Source organism: Rhineura floridana, chromosome 11 (assembly GCF_030035675.1).
Source record: "Rhineura floridana isolate rRhiFlo1 chromosome 11, rRhiFlo1.hap2, whole genome shotgun sequence".
Lineage (NCBI taxonomy): Eukaryota > Metazoa > Chordata > Lepidosauria > Squamata > Rhineuridae > Rhineura > Rhineura floridana.
Window position 1 is genome coordinate 52871754 of NC_084490.1, and position 23753 is coordinate 52895506.

Consider the following 23753-nt stretch of genomic DNA (forward strand, 5'->3'; position numbering starts at 1 on the left):
AGCTGACATTATCAGTAAGAATATTCCACCAATCCTGGTTTAACCTATAAAATAATATCGGTAGCCCAATAGGTTATCTTAACATAACTGACAATTAAAAGCCATGTGTTCAAACATAGAAAGTCCACTGAGATCTTCAAACCACTGAGTGATAGATGGTGCAAGTTTGTCCTTCCAACCTTGCAGTAAAAGTCTCTTAGTAACCACAATGGTTCACAGAACCCACTTTTGTTGCCTATCTGTTAGTCCCCACACCACAGGAACATGATTTAAGAGTATGCAAACATCCACAAATAAAGGAATTCTCCCAAACTAAATTGATACAAGCAGTAATATCTGAGCAGAAAGAAACCATCACAGGACATGCCCACATCATATGCCTCACAAGAGGCATTCTCATCATCGCATCACCAACATGTATCTGAACTAACCAATCCCTTCCTACAAAGGCACCCTGGAGTTCAATATACCCCAAACTTCTATTTCTGTTGGATCAATCTCAGTTATAAACCGAAAGAAACGATGAATATAGATGCTAAAGCAATTTTCCATTGACTGTTCCATTCGGTGCACTCTGTTCCATTCATCACTAAGATCCTAAATAAATGTAAATGTACTGCCTTCAAGTCGATTCCAACTTATGGTGACCCTATGAATAGGGTTTTCATGAGGCTGAGAGGCAGTGACTGGCCCAAGGTCACCCAGGGAGCTTCATGGCTATGTGGGGATTTGAACCCTGGTCTCCCAGGTCATAGTCCAACACCTTAACCACAAAACCACACTGGTTCCTAAATATCCACTTTTAAAAAAATATTGTTCAGGTCATACATTTACATTCAGGTTCCATGGCCTTTCCTTTATAAAAATGTTTTATATGTAATGACATTATATGTTAAATTTATGATACATAGTCTGAAAAAATTTCTGAACTGTTTTCAGATGCTTCTGATGAAGAGTGAACCAGGAATGCTGGACTAGATGGACCAGTTGCCTGATCCAGCAGGTTTTTCTTATGTTCTTAGTATGTTCTTACTCAAAAAATACATTAGGCATAATTAAAAAATGGAGTATTTTTACAATTATATAATTTTCTGTAACAACTTTGGGGGTTTACTTCCTTTTTGTTATTTTGCATGTAAACTGCACACACACACAATCAAGATTCAAGACCTCCCAGAACTATAACATGCTACCCATGACATGGTAATATGGTGTAAACAACTTGGTGGAAGCATGGAAAACCATGTTGACTGAGTTTTGATGTCTTGAAGAACAACACTGGAAGGCAATAAATACTTCATAAGCATAGTAGTAACTTTAGTTCAGCTTCTTGCACAATTTAGTTTGGAATCATAAACACATTTACTAGTATGTAGGCCTCGCTGAATACAGCAGAACCTCTTTCCAAGCGAACATGATAGAATTGCTCTGTTATGCATTTGTGAGGTTGCCCTACTTCTTGGTAATGCAACCACGAATGCATCTTTTGAAATAGTCAGATGAGCACCAGTATGAAGGAATAAGGGGGTAAACTGATGGCCACATTAGCCTTTTCCTCAGACATCCCAATAAATAAGAAAGCTTCTCCAGCTAAAATGTATGTACAGTAATACTTTAATTTTAATAGTTAACAAATCTTCCTGGAAGGAAGCTCCTTTTAAGGGAGGCTTTTTTTAAGGTGAAACTGACCAGCTTTGCTTTGCTATGGATAAACTTTCAAGCCTGTGCCTTTGCTTTAAGGCGAAACTGATCAACCTGTGTCTTTGCTTGGCTATCAATAAACTGATAAACCTGTGCCTTTGCTTTGCTAGGATGAAACTGACAAGTCTGTGTGTTTGCTTTGCATTAAAGATATCTCTTGCTTTCTCCCAGTGCTGGAGAGGGAAGAATCCAATACGATTCAGAGGGGGAGGCACAGGGGGAGGGGAGGCACCCTTTAAAGCCCCTGTTGAAGCTGCCCCCATCATCTATGAGTGGTGTAGGAACTTATCCCTATTCTTTCCATGTTCTTCCTACCTCTGGTACCAAAGTTTCTGTTAAAGAAATAATGTCCAAGAATGCATCTACTTTGTTAACCGAGGTATTACTGTATTAACCGGTGACACAATTTCCCTGAAATTACTTCTAAAATATTAAGTGAAATGGAAGGGAGATGCAAGACCAAAATTTGGCTAATTCCAGTATCAAGTTGAGCTCTAGCTTCACTGCCATAAAATTAAAGCTTGGCAATACTTCTAACGGGCGCACCACAAGGTATGTTATAATGATATTCTTCCATTCATGACTGAAGAAGAACAGACAGAGGTCTTAATAAATAATGTATCAGAGAGTTGGTGTAGTGGCCAGGAAGTTCCTGTTTCAAATCTCACCTCAGCCATAAACTCACTGGACAGCTTTAGGGAAGCCAGTCTCTCACCCCCAGCTCCCACCTGAAACATGGGAATAATAAATTGACCCACCATACAAGATTGTTGAAAGGATTACTGACAACGTCCATGAAGTGCTTTAAACAGTCTAAAGTACTATATAAATGCTAAGAATCATAAAGTCAGCAACATGATGAAAGTCAGCAACCATGGATTAGGGGAAGTACAGTGCATAAATCAACTATTTAAAGGGCTAAAGAAAAACAAGAATGATCCCAGGAATCCTTTTTACCCTAAAATTCTATTACCTCATCTATCCTACCATGCAGCCCTTTGCTGACAAATCAGTGGTACTACTTACCAATATAGAAGTTTATTTGCACATTACAATAACCCATTATCTCCACTGAAAGAACGGAAGACACCACATCAGTTATGGCAAAAAAAATCCATAATAAAAAGGTGTTTCTGTATTCATTCTAGCAAGACATCTATTTTAATGCTAATTCTGCTAGTAGACAAAAGGATTTTTCCCCTCTCCATCCCCACCCAAAACTACAGGAGCATACCACAGTCTTTACCCAATGAGAACTGCACTTTACATCCATGTATTCTAGCCTAGCAGGGGCGTGACCAGCTGCTGCTATTACACACAGATCCATTTTTTCTCTCTGAGAAAGGCATTTAAGAAGCAAGAGAAAAAAACAATGAAGGCACACAGAATCAAGCTGAACATCTTTGGGCAACTGTGATTCTTTACAAAGCTAGGTGCCCCCCCCCAAAAAAGCCCTTCACCACATCCAGATCCAGAATAATCTGTCTGCATATTATATTTCTGCTCAGATTGACTATCAGCATAATACATATCAGGTAGGGGAAAAGAATCGTTTTCATTCTCACTAATCTTGTTTTGCTATTGCACCCAAGAATTTACATCCAAAATATAACTCCCAAAATACTGACCCATATAGTGGAACAAAGCAACTGAGCTCTTATAGGAAACGATCTGCATACTATTCTTTCTATCCTTATTTTCTGGAATGAAAAAACGTTAATACAGAATACCTTTTCCTGTCTATTTTCCCCCAACATCATAATTCTCTAAGCAATACTGGAAATATGACATGGTCTGCAAAACATGGCACCACCGATACGAAGGGGGGAGCGGAGCCCACCCCTTTTCTCTCTCCAAGATCCACACCTACTGCAGTACCAACAGCCTATCATTCGCCATCACCCTCACAATCAAAACCAGTCTCCCAAACAGGAAACCAAACCTACCAGAGACAAGGGGAAAAAATGACAGATAGCAGGGAAGCAAAAGAAGAGACTCTTACAATTCACCTATAATTCTAAATACAATTAGAATTATAATTCTATATATATATATGTTGTTTTACATATATTTAAAAATACAGTATGCCTCAAATTGCCAAAAACAAGGAAAAAATTATATCAATTGCATTTATTTGTATGCAGTGCTGTTTAGTTTATATACATAATAAAAGTGGCTTTTAAAAAAATCATAAAGAGGTACATCTTAACTAGGTCTACCCTTGAGGTTCTAAGAGACACACCCCTGCCGCCCCATCTTTCATTTCAAGCATCTCCGTTTAGTGATGAGAGATAGAAAGGAGCCCTAATAAAGCTACAATAGACCAGGACGGAAAATAACCTATTTGTATTGCCACAACCACTGGCAGGTGGCGAGTACGTATTTCTTTGCAATAGGGTTCCTTTTCTTCACTGGGAGGGGTGTGGTTAAAGGAGATGGGGGGAAGCTATCTAAATTACTACAACCAGGAGAGTTGTATAATTGTGAATACAACATTAAGCTATCTCCCGACATTATATTCAAACCGAATTATGCCGTGTACTGAAGCCACCGGATCCAAAGCTATTGCACTGCACGGCGCCTCTCCCTCCAGCCACTGTAAGCGCATTCACTGCGTAACCGCACGCACCTGTACGCTTAACGCACCCCCCCCTCCCGTCCATCCCTAATACCCAAAGCTTTGCAAAGTCTGCAGGTCCTCAGTGTAGCTGCTCTCCTAAGAGCAGATCGCACCGTAGTGGGAAACCCTACCTGGCGCTGCGGCTGCTAATGCTGCTGCAGGGAGAGCTCGCTGGAAAGTCTCGCTCACCAAAGCCGGGAGGAGGGGGAGTGACAAGCAAAAGGGAGAGACAGACAGAAAGAGAACGCGCCTATCTAGCAACGAGAACGCGCATAAGCTCCGGAACCTTCCCAAGAACTCGTATACGCGCGCTCGCAAAGGCCCTCCCAGCTCCTCTAGAAATAAGGTTGCTCCCACAATGAAAAGCTGCCGGAGTTGGCTCTACTACGCACGCGCACAACGCCCGCCCGTGTTCTTTTTCAGATACCTCCCACAATCGTAAGCGCATGCGTAGAATCTTTACGCTGCCTCCCAATGTGTTCTTTGTCTTATTTAGAAAAAAATGTTTTGTTTTGTTTTTTAAAAAAACTTTTTTGAGGTTCACAGGCATTTGTTCAATTGAAAATAGTTACCGTTCTTACATACAGAACAGGAGGTCAATACAGCAAGGTCGAGAAAAAGCAGTGTTTATTATAGTGTTATTCAGTGCCCACTCTGAAGCTATCCTGGAAATCTTTTTAACATCCCTGCTCAGAGAACACGCATCTGTTTAGGGTAGGCGTCCGCAGGGGATGGGCGGTTACCCCGTCTTACCTAAACCTTAATTCCCAGATTCTCGGTTTACTTTTATTTTTTTTAATGAAAGTTCTTACCACTTGCAGAACCAAGGAGCGGGCTCTGTTCTTCTGGTTTGTTTTGTGAGGAGCTAGCCTGCCACCTTTCTGTGTTTTTAGCCAATAAATGAAGTCATGGCAATTACTGACATTTAGAAAAGCAAATCTTGCCAATTATACAAAAAGGAGGCTAGAGTGAAACACCCAGTGCTTAGAAGAGTCTAGTGAAAGAAGCATTTTCTGTTGGTCTTCCCTGTGGAGAAGTGATTGCTGCCCTATACAAAATTCACTAATAAACAAAAAAAACCTTGCAGTTTAAGAACAACATACCTATAGCCCACAGATATTTCTATCAAACTTTAAAAAGCAGGGAAATTGGGCAGCTATAGTGAATGCACCAGGGGAGCAGGAGAACTGACCTCTCTGAGATACTGTACTGCCCTACAAATTTGTCAAAATACAAACACAATTTGGGTTGGTCTTTCACAGTCCAATCCACTTCCTGTGTAGTTTGGAAGAATTTGGTAATGTGCCTCTGAGCATATGGTGAGTGATGGCAACACCTGCCATCTCCAAAGATGGAGAATTATATTTTGTATGTTTCTTTGTGTTCTTACTTTGCTTCCTTCCTGTGTTACTAATGTTTCTACAGAGAATCTAATCTAGAAAATTTTATTTCTCATTTCATCCTAGAAATCTGTGTCAAATTTATTTTTATTAATTTGAAAGCTTTTTTATTGGTCAATGTCATATGATGTTGAAGACAGCCTTTTGTGTTTCAAATTAGAGGTTATGTTCTATTTCTATTTTGGGTGCATTAACAGTTGAATCTGAAACTGCAGTATGATGTAAAATCAGACTGATTACAATACGTTCCTACTTCAGCAATGACTGTAGCCGTTGGAAAAAAGAGGATGCGTGTTTTTAGCCTGCTATGTTTAAACCACTTCATTTAAGGCAAGGTGGGCATGGTCAATTAAAAACATAGAGCACACCTAGAATTTTGCTAGAATATATTTCACCTCTCACTGTTTTATCTTGTGCAAATTGAGACACTCCTGATGTCCACTGGAGACTATTCTGTAGAATAGTCAGTGCCATTATTCCACAATTATTTTTGTGTAAATTTTGCACAGTGTTGCTGTACACATATTCACAGAAATAGAAACAAAAGAAAATGATTTACTATAGAAGATTGCAAAGTAAATCAGACATATTTAAAGTGACTATCTGAACTATATCAACTGTCTTAATAATGTTGCTTCCTCCCTGCTAAAACAAGATCAGCACAGCACATGTCTTCTTTCTGTTATTTGGGCTGACTGCAAGTGTTGCCACCACTCACCATATGCTCAGAGGTACATGTTACCAAATTCTTCCAAGCTACACAAGAAGTGGATTGGACTGTGAGAGACCAATCCAAATTGTGTTTGTATTTTGACAAATTTTGACATCAGAGAGGAGGTCAGTTCTCCTGCTCCCCTGGTGCATTCGAACCCTGGTCTCCCAGGTCGTAGTCCAACACTGACCCAGGGAAGAGGAAAGGAGTGTAGGAGGAGGGGGAGGAGAGGAGATTGAGTGGGCGGGCACTGGGCAGAGGGGAACCCCCTTACCTTTCCAAAAGGAAAACACTGTGAACAGCATCATTGCTTTTCAGCATTTCCCCAACCTTTTTATTCTACAGCAGGCACATGTAGCCTCCCACCCAAATTTAAACCAAAGCTGTCCCTGGCCACATCCACACCAGGCCTTTATTTCACTTTAGAGAGTCATGGCTTCTCTCAAAGAATCCTGGGAAGTGTAGTTAGTGAAGGGTGCTGGGAGTTGCTAGGAGACGCCCTGTTCCCTTCAGAGTGGCTGACTGTTCAACCAGTCTGGTCACTGAAGCTCTGTCAGTGGAATAGGAGTCTCTTCTCAGCACCCTGCACAAACTACACTTCCCAAGATTCTTTGGGGGAAGCCATGACTGTCTAAAGTGAAATGAAAGTCTGGTGTGGGTGTGGCCCCCTGATTAGCCAAGCCAAGCAGCTGTGAGTCTGGCTTTTAGAACACTGACAGTTGGTTCTTACTGAGCATGCCCGACATTATCATTGAGTTCAATGCTAAATAAAATTAAAAATCAGCCAGGCATTTTTTAAACTTTTAAACTGCAGAAGATAAAGGTCAGAATATGGGGCAAGGTCAGTAACAGGATTACAGGTACGCTGTGCGCCGATTTTTAATGAATTTCAACAGATTATGAGAACTCTGACAGAAAAAAGTCCAAAAGGGATCTGGTTTTTCTCTCTCTCTCTTTATGGACTTTGAACTCTCTATTCTCTCTGACTGTTTTGTGTATCACCATGAACATTTACAGGGTTGATAAGCAAGCGTTTGTGAGTTCAGAACTATAAGTTTTGTAAGGTTTTGTTTTGAAATGAGCTTATGGGAAGCATCAGAATGGCATGGTGGTATTTTCAATTTAACATTATGGAATGTGAAAAATCCACGCTGGCTATAGTATACAGCCACTCTTATGGATGTATAATAATTCGAGTAGTCAGAGTTTAGCTGTGATTGGGAAGTAACGTGTCAACCTCAAAACAAAAGCTAATGGCAAAAACAAGAGTTCATTATGTTTCTAACGTAAGTAATTTTCATTTAAAAATGTGTTTTTCCCCTCTCCTGTTTTAAAGAGTTTACAAAACACTCTGCCAAGCCAACATTGATAAAAAAATGGAAATGGACTGCCTTCAAGCTGATCTCAACTTATGGTGACCTAATGAGTAGGGTTTTCATGGTAAGCGGTATTCAGAGGGGTTTTTCCATTGCCGCCTTCTGAGGCTGAGAGGCAGTGACTGGCCCAAGGACACCCGGTACGCTTCATGGCTGTGTGTGGATTCGAACCCTGGTCTCCCAGGTCATAGTCCAACACTCTAACCACTACACCACACTGGCTGTCAGCAATCATGCTTAGGATAGGGGGGAGGGGAGGAGATTGGATGGATGGGCACTGGGCAGAGAGGAAGCCGCTTTCCTTTCCAAAAGGAAAACGTTGTGAACAGTATCATTCTTTTTCAGTTTCCCCCAACATTTTATTCTACAGCAGGCACATGTACCCTCCCACCCAAATTTAAACCAAAACTGTCCCTGGCCACATCCACACCAGACCTTTACAGGAATACCCTGCTATACGGACCTTCACTTTACGGACACTTGCGAGTACGGACATATTTACAGTAGCACCATTCCCGTTTACGTACTTCGCTTCGCAAGAACAGACACTTAATCTTTGGTTGTGGACTGTTCTTTCGGTGGGGGGTGGAAAGAGCCGCAACCGCGCAACCACGAATCAGCTGGGAGGCGCGATCGCGATGAGCTGAGAGGCGCGGCAGCAGAGGCTTTAGCGCAGGGCTTTGAGGCTCCACGTGAAGGAGATGTGGCACAGTGGCGGTGCAAGTGAAAAAAGGTAGTGCTTCACTTTAAGTACATTTTCGGTTTACATACTCTCTCTGGACCCATTGCGTACGTTAATGCGGGGTATTCCAATATTTCACTTTAGACAGTCATGGCTTCTCCCAAAGAATCCTGGGAAGTGTAGTTAGTGAAAGGTGCTGGGAGTTGCTAGGAGATGCCATGTTCCCCCTTACAGAGCTACAATAAGAGTGGCTGACTGTTAAACCACTCTGGCCACTGGAGCTGTCAGGGTAATAGGAGTCTCCTCTCAGCACCCTTCATAAACTACCCTTCCGAGGATTCTTTGGGGGAAGCTATGACTGTCTAAAGTGAAATAAAGGTCTGGTGTGGTGTAGCCCCTGATTAGGCAAGCCCAGCAGCTGTGAGTCTGGCTTTTAGAACACTGACAGTTGGTTCTTACTGAGCATGCCTGACATTATCATTGAGTTCAATACTAAATTAATTAAATTAATTAAAAATCAGCCAGGCATTTTTTTAATTTATAAACTACAGAAGATGAAGGTCAGAGTATGATAGGGCAAGGTCAGTAACAGGATTACAGGTAGTCTGTGAACATCGCCAATTTTTAATGAATTTCAACAGATTATGAGAACTCTGACAGAAAAAAGTCCAAAAGGGATCTGTTTTTTTCTCTCTCTCTTTTTGGACTTTGAACTCTCTATTCTCTCTGTTTTGTGTATCACCATGAAAATTTACAGGGTTGATAAGCAAGCATTTCTGAGTTCAGGACTATAAGTTTTGTAAGGTTTTGTTTTGAAATGAGCTTATGGGAAACATCAGAATGACATGGAGGTATTTTTAGTTTAACATTGCTGAATGAGAAAAATCCATGCTGATTATAGTATACAGCCACTCTCGTGGCTGCATAATTTATTTGTTGCCTATTTTTACACACATAATTATAACTAATAAAATACAGTGTTTGGGAGGCCTTGCTCACTCTAACCTTTTTAAAAATGGGTATGGAAATCAAACTCAGGCTGGCAATGTGCTCTGAACATATATGCTGTTAACAAGCAGAAAAAGAACAGTGAAGTGGCCAAGGTTGCTGATGACACCACATTATTCAGGGTGATAAAAAGCAAAAAAGAATAGTGAAGAGTCCCCAAAGGATATTTTCAAATGGCAAAAAACTGACTAATGTAGTTAAATGCAAGTACGTTTTAAAACTATGCACTATGGGACAAAAATCACACCTACACTGATGGGGTCTGAGCTGGGAATGACTGACCAGGAAAGAGATCTTGAGGTCGTGTTGGATAACTTAATGAAAACATCAAGCCAGTGTGCAGCAGCTGTGAAAAAGGCAAATTCCATGTCAGAGATCATTAGGATAGGGAAAATGGAATGGAAATGGATTGCCTTCAAGTCGATCCTGACTTATGGCGACCCTATGAATAGGGTTTTCATGGTAAGCGGTATTCAGAGGGGGTTTACCATTGCCTCCCTCTGAGGCTAGCCCTCCCCAGTTGGCTAGGGCCTGCTCAAGCCAGCCCCTTCCTTGTCCGCAACTGCCAGATGGGGGGCAACTGGGCTCCTTGGGACTATGCAGCTTGCCCACGGCTGCACAGGTGTCAGGGCACGTAACCCCGAGCCACTCACTGTGGGGGTGATCTTTAGCTGGCCCTTTACGCTCAGGAGACACGAGCAGGGATTTGAACTCACAGACTCTGGACTCCCAGCCAGGCTCTCCTCCCCACTGTGCTATACCAGCTGTATTAGGATAGGGAATGAAAACAAAAACTGCCAATATCAAAATGACATTTATATAAATATATGATGCAATATTGCTATGTAAGTTCTGATTGCCACATCTCAAAAAGAATATTGTAGACCTGAAAAAGGTGCAGAAAAGGGCAACCTAAATGATCAGAGGGCTGGAGTTAAACCCTAGGAGAAAAGGTTGCAGCATTTGGGGTCTTTTAGTTTAGGGGAGGAAAGCCAAGTAAGGGGGTATGATAGAGACTTATAAAATTATGCTTAGTGTGGAGAAAGTGGATAATACTAGAACCTGGCATTATCCAATTATGCTGAATGGTGGAGATTCAAGACAGATGAAAGGAAGTCAATTCTTCACACAACGTGTAGTTAAAATATGGAATTCAGTAACAAAAGATGTATTGATGGCCACCAACTTAAAAGGGCTTTTACGGGGGTTTATAAAAATTAATGGAGGGTAAGGCTATCAATGGCTACTAGTCATGATGTCTACATACTATCTCCAAGATTAGAGGCACCATGCCTTCAAACACAGGGAGCAAGGGAACAACAAGAGAAAACTATTGCTCTCATATTATGCTTTTGTTTCACATAGGCATCTGGTTCGCCACTGTGAGAAACAGGATGCTTGACTAGAAAGGCCTTTAGTTTGATCAAGCATGGCTCTTATGTTTTTAAGAATAAAAAATATTTTGTGGGAGAGGTTTTGCTCTGAATCGTAGATTTCATGGAGACAGTATTTATGGGGAAAGTAATTGTGCTTCTCATCTAAGCGGGGAAACTTCCTTGAGATTGGAAGGACCTATTTGAAGTATGAGACATGAGAGCCAAAATAAGTGGAAAAGGTTTTATATTGTGGCAGACAGGGGTGTAGTTGTCCAGGGTCTCAGGGAGTCCTGGACCATTTACTTTTTGGGAGGAGGGTCCCAGCAGGGTCCCTATGTCTCCAGCATCCTATGTGCCAATCAACATGAAAGGGGAGTGTGTTAGCCACTGAGAAGAATCTTCTTACATGGTTCCTTGTCTCTTCCTGTTAATTGGAGCCAATCAGAGTGAAAGGAGATTACTCTTCTCAGAAGCTAATACACTCTAACACACTCCTCTTGCATGCTGATTGGCTCCGAGGGACATCTGTTGTTCTGGGAGAAGGTGAACGTGGGAAGGACTGAGGAGATGAAGACAGAGAGCAAGTGAATGAGGGGATGTGGCTATGAGGGATTGGCATCACTATCATGAAGGGACCCTGCACTTCTAAATTTGTCACCACACTACTGGTGGCAGATTAGGTTTGAAATAATAATTGGAAACCTACCATATTGTACCTGAGATCAGGGAACAAGGTTGTCAGGTGTGATGGGTGAAAATAAATGGGCAAAGACAGAAGAGAGAACACCATGAGTTATTGTTTTGTGTTGTCTAAATTTATTTTAACTGTTCAGAGCCTGTGAGATTAACTGGGATACAAATCCAAATAAAAATATTGCAGAGGTTAAACTTCCCTTAACAGTGAAGGATGAAAAATGCATCTCGTGAGAATATTCAAGTCAGGGCAGTATACTCATGCACCACTTCCCTAGAATATTCACACCTTTCTTATAAATCCCATTAACATTAATCACTTGAAATAGCACCAACGGAGAGGCACTTCTTCCTTCATCTAAATATTTAATTGCCTAATCAGGAGCACTTAGAGGTTGTATTTGAAGCAGTATAACATTAGGGGAAATATATGCTGATACTCTGGAAGTAGAACTAAAGGAGAAGCATTTTCTGAGTACGGTACTTAAATCCTTTAGTGGAACCATTAGGACTGGTAGGGCAGAAAGCAGGGAAGCTGACAGTGGAGCCAGAGTAAACGGCTAACGGAGTTAGAGCCAATAATAGGCGGAGCCAGTTAATTCTCCTTTTGCCTCCATCTCTCTTGAGTTCTATAAAGACAACACTAAGGCTAAGGAGTAGGATGCTGGTAGCAATTACCACCCCCTTGACTGGTTGTAAGTAAGGAGGTAGGCAGGTGGATGCTGGCTAAAGGCAGACTGATCTTGGTGGGGTAGTGCCCCACTTGTCCTAATTGAACAGCCTCCACTGCTAACGTTCATATTCATAAGTATGTTTCCAAACACGCTGATAACATATGACACAAGATTATTCATACAGAGTTGGTAAAGGCATTTAACAGGAAGGGTATTGCTGATTAGTAGAGGAGCTATTACTTATAAGCAACTCTCTGCCACCACTACAGCACTTGTCTGATTCAGGATTCCTCCTTGACTTTAAAACAATGCAAGTTAGGTTTATTTGTTCAAATAAATTATATGTATTTCCCCCCCAGACATTACCAAAGATCAGTATCTTTGACTTAAAGCCAGAATATTTTGTGCCAGATTCTTGCTACTTTGGGAGGGGGGAGGGATCTATATGTTTGGTTGTAAAATCAGAAGATCCACTTGGCTTTGATATCTTAAAGATGCTATAAAGGACATAATATATGTCCTCAATTAACACTCATCCTGAAGCATGCAAAGGGAGTGGTCCCCATACCTGTGAAGAAGCTGCAACCACAGACAGTATGTATGCTTGGATATAGAAGAATGGTGATTTCTTCTCTTGAAAGATAGACAGAGCACTATTATTTTGTAACTTTAAAAAAGACATACAAGACTAACTACAAGAAAGGATGCCACCTTTTCTACTAGCCCTGCTTCTGACACACATCTGTTTTACAGGGAATGTTTTTCTAGATGATATGATGGATTGCATAAAAGTACTTAACTGGGCACTTTTGACTCAAACTAAATGTTGCTGATTATATTTGAACCCAATAAATAAAATATTTCAGTACATGAATGTACAAGCTTCCTTTTTCTCTTAATCTCTCTTTTAGTCAGATCTTTAAAATAATATTTTTGGCTAGATAATTTGCTGCCTCTCTTTCTTTCTGCAATTACACTTTTCCCCCTACAATTCTGGAAATATGGATAGCATCCTATGGATATCTGGGCTCCTTTGTCCCCATGATATGGTTAGCAAGCAGTTAGCACTAACCTCTAAACTTGAATGAAAACCACTACAATAATAAAACTACATTCATCTTGCATTTAACCACTCTCCCAGATGATTTCTTTCATGGTAGATATACCACACAAGCTATCTTGTCACATACCCATACCTCTGGGTGGACTGGTATTTTATTTTGTTGCAGTTATCTGCAATTCTAAACAACATAAACATGCACAACGTTTCCTCTGTTTACCTTATAAAGGGTTCCTCTGATGATGATGACTTTTGCCTGGAATTTATCATTGAAACTCTCCCCAGATTTTGTATTCTTCAAAGGCTGATTCCTGTGGATCACGTTTCTTTTATTCAGTGTGCAAAAACTCTCCAAAGTGCTTCCGGGTACTTGTCAACCTGCAGGCAATATGGACTCTGCTCAGTAGCTATATAGCACTTGTTATTATTTATTGGAAAAAGCAGGCATCCATATGGCACTCAGTTTAGCAGGAGCACCCGCTAAATATAACATACAGTCCCCACTAAATATAACACACAGCCCCCAGAAATAAACACTTTCCCCATTGTATAGATGGATAAACAAAGGGTTAAGTGACTCCCCTAAGGTTCCACAATGAGTCTGTGACAGAACTGTCTGCCTAAGGTATTAGTATGGCCTCTGTCACCATAGCAGCCTGCTAGACAACTAACCTCACAATTGATGTTTTTACAATCCCTCTTGGTGGTATTATCTCTCATTTTATATTACAGAAAAGGATAGAGTCTGCATAAGCCAAGAATTTGCAAAAAATAAATTTGCCCAGATAAATACAACATAATGTTTTGAGGGAGTAGCCTGTGCCCAGTCTTATCCCAGCTCCCAACAATTTATGCATGTCAGCAGTTTGAGACCTCCTCTTCCACCACACATTTCAATTAATTTCCAATAATAGGAGCTTGGGGAAAATATGTACCATCTCCAAACAGTATCCATACAATAGAATACATATTAGTACAGATTATACAAGTCAGAGACTGTTTATTAGTTCACTGACTGGGTGATGGACAAGAATGAAAAACAAGGGAGACAACAGCTTTTAAGAACATAAGAACATAAGAAGAGCCTGCTGGATCAGGCCAGTGGCCCATCTAGTCCAGCATCCTGTTCTCACAGTGGCCAACCAGGTGCCTGGGGGAAGCCTGCAAGCAGGACCCGAGTGCAAGAACACTGTCCCCTCCTGAGGCTTCCGGCAACTGGTTTTCAGAAGCATGCTGCCTCTGACTAGTGTGGCACAGCACAGCCATCACGGCTAGTAGCCATTGATAGCCCTGTCCTCCATGAATTTGTCTAATCTTCTTTTAAAGCCATCCAAGCTGGTGGCCATTACTGCATCTTGTGGGAGCAAATTCCATAGTTTAACTATGCGCTGAGTAAAGAAGTACTTCCTTTTGTCTGTCCTGAATCTTCCAACATTCAGCTTCTTTGAATGTCCACGAGTTCTAGTATTATGAGAGAGGGAGAAGAACTTTTCTCTATCCACTTTCTCAATGCCATGCATAATTTTATACACTTCTATCATGTCTCCTCTGACCTGCCTTTTCTCTAAACTAAAAAGCCCCAAATGCTGCAACCTTTCCTCATAAGGGAGTCGCTCCATCCCCTTGATCATTCTGGTTGCCCTCTTCTTTTTTTTTTAACAATAATTTTTATTCAAATTTTCATAAAACATAGAAAACAAAATCATAAAACATTCAAAGACAAAAAACAAAACAAAACAAAAATGATTAAACAAAAAAAATAAAATGTTGACTTCCCATTTGTCACATATCAAATCAGTTATAGGTCTACAATATATAACAATCCTGTCTCTTAAATCATATTATAAAATCACTTTCCTCCAGTAGTTATCTTAATTAATCATCAAATTTCATAAACATTACTTTATTCTTTCCACAAAAAGTCAAAGAGAGGTTTCAATTCTTTAAGAAATATATCTATCAATTTTTCTCCAAATAAACATGTCAATTAATCCATCTCGTTAATAATTATAATAATCTTATTGTCATAACCATAGTCCAAATAAACATTTCGATTAATCCATCTCATCAGAATCTGTTAGGTCCAATAATTTCAATAGCCATTATTCCATTATCCCTATTAGTTCCATCTTCCATGTTCAATAGTCCTGTTAAGTCCAGTAATTTCAGTGTCCAATCTTCCATTATCAGTATTCCCTAATAATCTTGCTGTTGTAACCATAGTCATATAATAAGAGTCTGATGGGAATTTCCTCTATCCCAAATATTTTCTTGCCATCCATTCTGAATAAGTTGCTGAAATACTGTTGTAAAGTCATATCTGTGTTCTTCTTTTTTACAAAATGCACTGGCTCATCTCTTGAGAGTTTTTCCATTGTCACATGGCTGCAGTTAATTCCATAGATTTTCTCTATATCAAGCTCCATCACATCATTCCAGTCCAGAAGATTATCCAAGCCATTGATAACTTTATCTCTAATATCTTCATTAATTTCTTCAGAGATAACGTTAAATTCCAAACAGTAGATTTTATTTCTAAAATCCATAAACTCCAGATCTTTTTCCAATTCCACATTTGTTCCAATCTCCAGGGCTTGTATCTTCCCTTTATTTTTTCTTTTCTCATCTCTTATCTCATTCTCCTCTCTCACAGGATCCCCTATTTCTTTAAGCTCCTGCGTCATTTTGCTCAGTTCAATTTTCAGCTCCTTACTACCCTGTCGCAGGGTTTGTTTCGTTATCTCAATCTCATCCATTATTTTCTGAAACATAGTTACTTCCAGATTCTCAGCCACTTTTTTTTTTTTTTTCAATAATTTTTATTCAGATTTTCATAGAACATACAAGGCGAAATCATAAAACATTCAAAGACAAAAAACAAAATCAAAAATAGTTAAACAAAAAAAAAATAAAAAATAAAAATAAAAAATAAAGAGTAAAATATTGACTTCCCATTTGTCAAAGATCAAATCAGTTATAAGTCTATAATATATAACAATCCTGTCTCTTAAGTCATATTATAAAATCACTTTCCTCCAGTAGTTATCTTACTTAATCATCAAATCTCATAAACATTACTTTATTCTTTCCACAAAAAGTCAAAGAGAGGTTTCAATTCTTTAAGAAATATATCTATCAATTTTTTTTTCCAGATAAGCATATCGATTAATCCATCTCATTACTAATTATGATAATCTTATTGTCATAACCATAGTCAAAATAAACATTTCAATTAATCCATCACATCAGAATCTGTTAGGTTCAGTAATTTCAGTAGCCATTGTTCTATTATCCCTATTAGTTCCATTTTCCATCTTCCATCTTCAGTAGTCTTGTTAAGTCCAGTAATTTCAGTATCCAATCTTCCATTATCAGTATTCCATAATAATCTTGCTGTCAAAGCCATAGTCATATAGTAAGAGTCTGATGGGAATTACCTCTATCCCAAATATTTTCTTGCCATCCATTCTAAATAGGTTGCTGAAATACTGCTGTAAAATCATATCTCTGTTCTTTTTTTCAAAATACACTGGGTCATCTCTTGAAAGTTTTTCCATTGTCACATGGCTGCAGTTAATTCCATAGATTTTCTCTATATTGGGCTCCATCACATCATTCCAGTCCAGAAGATTATCCATGCCATTGATAACTTTATCTCTAGAATCTTCATTAATTTCTTCAGAGATAAGATTGAGTTCCAAACAATAGATTTTATTTCTAAAGTCCATAGACTCCAAATCTTTTTCCTGTTCCACGTTTGTTCCAATCTCCGGGGTCTCCTCTCTCACAGGGACCCCTGTTCCAGTCTCCAGGGTCTCCTCTCTCACAGGGACCCCTGTTCCAGTCTCCAGGGTCTCCTCTCTCACAAGGACCCCTATATCTTTAATCTCCTGTGTCTCCAAACAATAGATTTTATTTCTAAAGTCCATAGACTCCAAATCTTTTTCCTGTTCCACGTTTGTTCCAATCTCCGGGGTCTCCTCTCTCACAGGGACCCCTTCCAGGGTCACCTCTCTCACAGGGACCCCTATATCTTTAATCTCCTGCGTCATTTTACTCAATTCAATTTTCAGCTCCTTACAACCCTGTCGCAGGTTTTGTTTCGTTATCTCAATCTCATCCATTATTTTCTGAAACATAGTTATTTCCAGATTCTCAGCCACTTTCTTAATTGCCATTTTAAAAGAAAAATATAGGAAAACCGCTTCTTATTTCAGCAACAATTGGGTTAATACTCCAAACTTGGTGACATCACAGTATAAACAGAGCAGACAGCCTTATCTCTCCATGCTTAAGTAAACAAAATGCAGTTCCCAGGATCGAAACAATTAATGGCGTCGTTAGAAAACAGATTCGACAAAATAAAATAGACCAAAAAGAGAGTAGTCTCAGACAATATAATATTCTTCAAAATAAAAATCTGGAATAGAAATCCCTCTTCTGTGTATATCTTTAGAATGCAAATCCAGGACAGCTTTTTGCAACAAAAACAGAGATAAGCTATTAATTAGTGAGTAGCAGAGAGAAGTTATGGCTCCCCAGTGAGATGTCAAAAACCGATCAATCTGGCAAATCTCTTTTAAACAGCAACAATTTAAGTCAAGTAAAAGAAAAATATAGAAAGAAGGGTGCTTGCCTGTTAATGCGTTCTCTCTTAGAAGGTAAGATGAACGTTCGCTTTATCAGATAGAGCTTGTTGTTGAAAATCCGTTCCACCTTCGTCGGCTGGACCTCGTCCCATAAATTAATGAGATCTGGTCGTCCCAACAAAAATAGGCTTTGAGGTTAATCTCTTCGTTTCTCCCTACCCGGGAGAAGTTTAATCAGTCAAAAAAAAAAAAAAATCTGACTGATATATCTGAATAAGCTTCTTTTGAGGCAGGAGCCCGTCTCAAAAGCAGGCACAGGCTAAGTCACCCTTCCCGGAACGATTCTCAGCCACTTTCTTGATTGCCATTTTTAAAACCACGAAAACAAAGCAAAACAAAAATAAAGAAGAACCACTTCTTATTTCAGCAACAATTGGGTTAATATTCCAGGCTTGATGACATCACAGTATAAACAGAGCAACCTGCCTTATCTCTCTATGTTCAAGAATGCAAAACAAATTTAGTTCCCAGCATCAAAACAGTTAGTGGCGTCGTGAAGAAGCAGATTCGTCAAAATAAAATAGACCAAAAAGAGAATAGTCCCAGACAATATAATATTCCTCGGAGTAGAAATCAGGAATAGAAATCCCTCTTCTGTTTATTATCTTTAGAATGCACTTCCAGGACAGCTTTTTGCGACAGAAACAAAGATAAGCTGTTAATTTCGTGAGTAACAAAAAAGAGTTATATCTCACCCAGAAGTTGTCCAAAGCCGATCAATCTGACAAATCTCCTTTTGCTGTAACAATTTAAACCAAGTAAAAAAAAATAATAGAAAGAAGGGTGCTTGCCTGTTAGTCCGTTCTCTCTTTAAAGAAAAGATAAACGTATCGCTTAAGCAGATAGAGCTTGTTAGAAAGTCCGTCCGGCATTGTTGGCTGGACCTTATCTCATAAATTAATGAAATCCAGTCCTCCCAACAAAAACAGGCTTTTGAGGTTGATCTCTACGTTTCTCCCTGCCCGGGAGAAATTTCATCAGTCAAAAAAAAAAATGTTCTGACTGATTTATATCTGAATAAGCTTCTTTTGAGGCGGGAGCCCGTCCCAAAAGCAGGCACAAGCGAAGTCACCCTTCCCGGAAGTCCTGGTTGCCCTCTTCTGAACCTTTTCCAACTCTATAATATCCTTTTTGAGATGAGGCGACCAGAACTGTACATAGTATTCCAAATGCGGCCGCACCATAGATTTATACAACGGCATTATGATATCGGCTGTTTTATTTTCAATACCTTTCCTAATTATCCCTAGCATGGAATTTGCCTTTTTCACAGCTGCCGCACACTAGGTCGACATTTTCATCGTGCTGTCCACTACAACCCCGAGGTCTCTCTCCTGGTCAGTCACCGCCAGTTCAGACCCCATGAGCGTATATGTGAAATTCAGATTTTTTGCTCCAATATGCATAATTTTACACTTTATATTGAATTGCATTTGCCATTTTTCCGCCCATTCACTCAGTTTGGAGAGGTCTTTTTGGAGCTCTTCGCAATCCCTTTTTGTTTTAACAACCCTGAACAATTTAGTGTCGTCAGCAAACTTGGCCACTTCACTGCTCACTCCTAATTCTAGGTCATTAATGAACAAGTTGAAAAGTACAGGTCCCAATACCGATCCTTGAGGGACTCCACTTTCTACAGCCCTCCATTGGGAGAACTGTCCGTTTATTCCTACTCTCTGCTTTCTGCTTCTCAACCAATTCCTTATCCACAAGAGGACCTCTCCTCTTATTCCATGACTGCTAAGCTTCCTCAGAAGCCTTTGGTGAGGTACCTTGTCAAACGCTTTTTGAAAGTCTAAGTACACTATGTCCACTGGATCACCTCTATCTATATGCTTGTTGACACTCTCAAAGAATTCTAATAGGTTACTGAGACAGGACTTTCCCTTGCAGAAGCCATGCTGGCTCTGCTTCAGCAAGGCTTGTTCTTCTATGTGCTTAGTTAATCTAGCTTTAATAATACTTTCTACCAGTTTTCCAGGGACGGAAGTTAAGCTAACTGGCCTGTAATTTCCGGGATCCCCTCTGGATCCCTTTTTGAAGATTGGCGTTACATTTGCCGCTTTCCAGTCCTCAGGCACGGAGGAGGACCCGAGGGACAAGTTACATATTTTAGTTAGCAGATCAGCAATTTCACATCTGAGTTCTTTGAGAACTCTTGGGTGGATGCCATCCGGGCCCGGTGATTTGTCAGTTTTTATATTGTCCATTAAGCCTAGAACTTCCTCTCTCGTTACCACTATTTGTCTCAGTTCCTCAGAATCCCTTCCTGCAAATGTTAGTTCAGGTTCAGGGATCTGCCCTATATCTTCCACTGTGAAGACAGATGCAAAGAATTCATTTAACTTCTCTGCAATCTCCTTATCGTTCTTTAGTACACCTTTGACTCCCTTATCATCCAAGGGTCCAATCGCCTCCCTAGATGGTCTCCTGCTTTGAATGTATTTATAGAATTATTTTTTTGTTGGTTTTTATGTTTTTAGCAATGTGCTCCTCAAATTCTTTTTTAGCATCCCTTATTGTCTTCTTGCATTTCTTTTGCCAGAGTTTGTGTTCCTTTTTATTTTCTTCATTCGGACAAGACTTCCATTTTCTGAAGGAAGACTTTTTGCCTCTAAGAGCTTCCTTGACTTTGCTCGTTAACCATGCTGGCATCTTCTTGGCCCTGGCGGTACCTTTTCTGATCTATGGTATGCACTCCAGTTGAGCTTCTAATATAGTGTTTTTAAACAACTTCCAAGCATTTTCGAGTGATGTGACCCTCTGGACTTTGTTTTTCAGCTTTCTTTTTACCAGTCCCCTCATTTTTGTGAAGTTTCCTCTTTTGAAGTCAAATGTGACCGTGTTGGATTTTCTTGGCAATTGGCCATTTACATGTATGTTTAATTTAATAGCACTGTGGTCACTGCTCCCAATCGGTTCAACAACACTTACATCTCGCACCAGGTCCCGGTCCCCACTGAGGATTAAGTCCTGGGTTGCCGTCCCTCTGGTCGGTTCCATGACCAACTGGTCTAGGGAATAGTCATTTAGAATATCTAGAAACTTTGCTTCTTTGTCATGACTGGAACACATATGCGGCCAGTCTATGTTCGGGTAGTTGAAGTCACCCATTACTACCACATTTCCTAGTTTGGATGCTTCCTCAATTTCATATCTCATCTCAAGGTCTCCCTGAGCATTTTGATCAGAGGGACGATAGATCGTTCCCAGTATTAAGTCCCTCCTGGGGCATGGTATCACCACACACAATGATTCTGTGGAGGAGTCCGCCTCTTTTGGGGTTTCGAGCTTGCTGGATTCAATGCCTTCTTTCACGTATAGAGCGACTCCGCCACCAATACGTCCTGCCCTGTCCTTCTGATATAGTTTATATCCAGGGATAACCGTATCCCACTGGTTTTCTCCATTCCACCAGGTCTCCGTTATGCTCACTATATCAATGCTCTTCTCTAAGACCAAGCGCTCCAGTTCTCCCATCTTGGTTCGGAGGCTCCTAGCATTAGCGTACAGGCACTTGTAAGCAGTGTCTCTCTTCAAGTGTCTTTGGCACTTGTGGTTTGGCCTGTGGTAATTTTGCTCTTCTGAATTTATATCCTGTGCCCCTGCTCTCACAATGCCTACTTCTAGGCCTACCCCTTTTAAAATTTCATCATTTCTTTGGTTTTTATCCCAGGGGGGAGGTTTATTCCGAACCAGACCTTCCTCAGCTCCTGTCGGGTTTCCCCCCTCAGTCAGTTTAAAAGCTGCTCTGCTACCTTTTTAATTTTAAGTGCCAGCAGTCTGGTTCCATTCTGGTTCAAGTGGAGCCCGTCCCTTTTGTACAGGCCCGGCTTGTCCCAAAATGTTCCCCAGTGCCTAACAAATCCAAACCCTTCCACCCGACACCATCGTCTCATCCACGCATTGAGACTGCGAAGCTGGGCCTGTCTGGCTGGTCCTGCGCATGGAACCGGTAGCATTTCAGAGAAAGCCACCTTGGAGGTCCTGGCTTTCAGCATCCTACCTAGCAACCTAAATTTTGCTTCCAGGACCTCACGGCTGCATTTCCCCATGTCATTGGTGCCAACGTGCACCACGACCACTGACTCCTCCCCAGCACTGTCTACCAAACTATCTAAACGATGGGCGATATCCGCAACCTTCGCACCAGGCAGGCAAAACACCTTGCGGTCTACACGCCCATCACACACCCCACTGTCTATGTTCCTAATGATCAAATCACCCACTACAAGGATCCCTCCACCCCCTGGAGATATATCCTCGGCACGAGAGGATAGCTGCTCATCCCCCAAGGAATGGGTCCCTTCTAAGGGATCGTTTCCCTCTTCCTCAGCTGGATGCTCTCCTTCCCCGAGACCATCGTTCTCCATGATAGATTTTCTATACTGACTACACATATTTCTACACACTGTCAACACTCCTGCCCATTCTGTGGGACAATCGTTTTCCCATGCATCAGTAGATATGTAGCAAAGAAGCTGAAAGTCAAATGCTATAATCTGAAACATTCAAAGAAATTGTTCAGCAATGTCACCAACCCCCTTCTCCCTTCAGACCTCACAGTTTAGAAAAAATGGTGTTCAAAGTTAATGCCTAGTTAACTCCCCCATCACTCCACTAATTTTTCATCCACAGTTTTACAAGCCAGACTGGTTACTGCACTTCAAGAACTGGGAAAAGGCCAGGTTATATTGGATAAAAGATTTTTTAAAAAATTGAAGCCACTATCTGGGCCAGAGCTTGAATTGAGGTTGGCTGGAGTTACACACAATTGGATGGCTATCTATCAAGCCCTGAGTTGTGCTGACTGCCACCTGGCCCTTGGATCAATTTGAAAACTTAATTTATTCAGCCAGCTCTACAGACAGGGGTATTTTATCCAGAATTTATGCTATTCTAATGCAATTTTCAACAAAACTCTTGTCTGTTTTAAAAACTCATTGGCAGCAGGACTTGAATGTGCAGATTGACGAAATTCTATGGAACCAAGTTATAGGGAAAGTCACCTTTCACTCTACATTCACCAGGATATGCAAAAATACTGTCAAGACTCTCCACCCTGCACTTTTGAGCAGGGTTATGAATAGCAACACCTCTTTTTGTTGGTGGGACTGTTTTGGTTGGTGGGACTGTAGAGAATATGGCTATTTCATATGAGGTGGGCTTGTTCTAAGGTGCAACGCTTTTGGGATAAGGTATTTATAGAAGCGGAATTGATAACAAGCCAGACTATCACTGCTTTACTTTCCATCTATGACAAGGAGGTATTGGATGTTTGCCACCAAAATCTTCTTACGTATATTATGACGTCGGTTTGATTGACTGTTGCCAGGTTCTGGAGATCCCTAAATGCAGACATAATGGACATTTGTTTCCAAGAACTTTGGGACCTCGCTGTTAAGAAAAAGCTGAGGGAATGAAGGACATATAAAAATATCAGAAAACTTTTATTGTTTTTATTACTTATGCTGCAACAAAAGAGCACCAACCACACTACCAGCGACTCATGCTGAGTTTTATAGGGACACCTCTGTTTGATGGGCAATTTGTCGACAATCTCGGTTTCTTGTAATCTGGAAATGGACACTCATCTGCGGGGAGGCATTTGTGTATTTGACATTTAGTTATACTTGTATTGCATTTTCCTAAATCAATAAATATATTTAAAAAATAATGTGTAACATTAAACCTGCTACAAATTCCTAATAGTGTCTCATCAGGACAGAATAGCTGGATTGAGCAAGATCCTGTTTCCCCTCCACCTTCACTTATATGAACAGAACCAACACTAGGTTCTTT

General features: G+C 40.5%; 1 protein-coding gene across 17 annotated transcripts in view; it reads right to left on the minus strand.

Annotated features, from left to right (window-relative positions):
• The window catches only part of MAPT (microtubule associated protein tau), a 137969-nt gene that overhangs the window by 101370 nt on the left and 12846 nt on the right, over positions 1-23753 (minus strand). For 10 of the 17 annotated variants that reach the window (XM_061590708.1, XM_061590713.1, XM_061590714.1 and 7 more), the window contains one exon: positions 13523-13680. The gene's annotated coding sequence lies outside the window, so the exon portion shown is untranslated. Of the gene's footprint in view, positions 1-4226; positions 4245-4452; positions 4681-5133; positions 5156-13522; positions 13681-23250; positions 23346-23753 lie in introns of those variants that run through there. The other 7 variants (XM_061590715.1, XM_061590726.1, XM_061590707.1 and 4 more) reach the window with 4 other exon arrangements.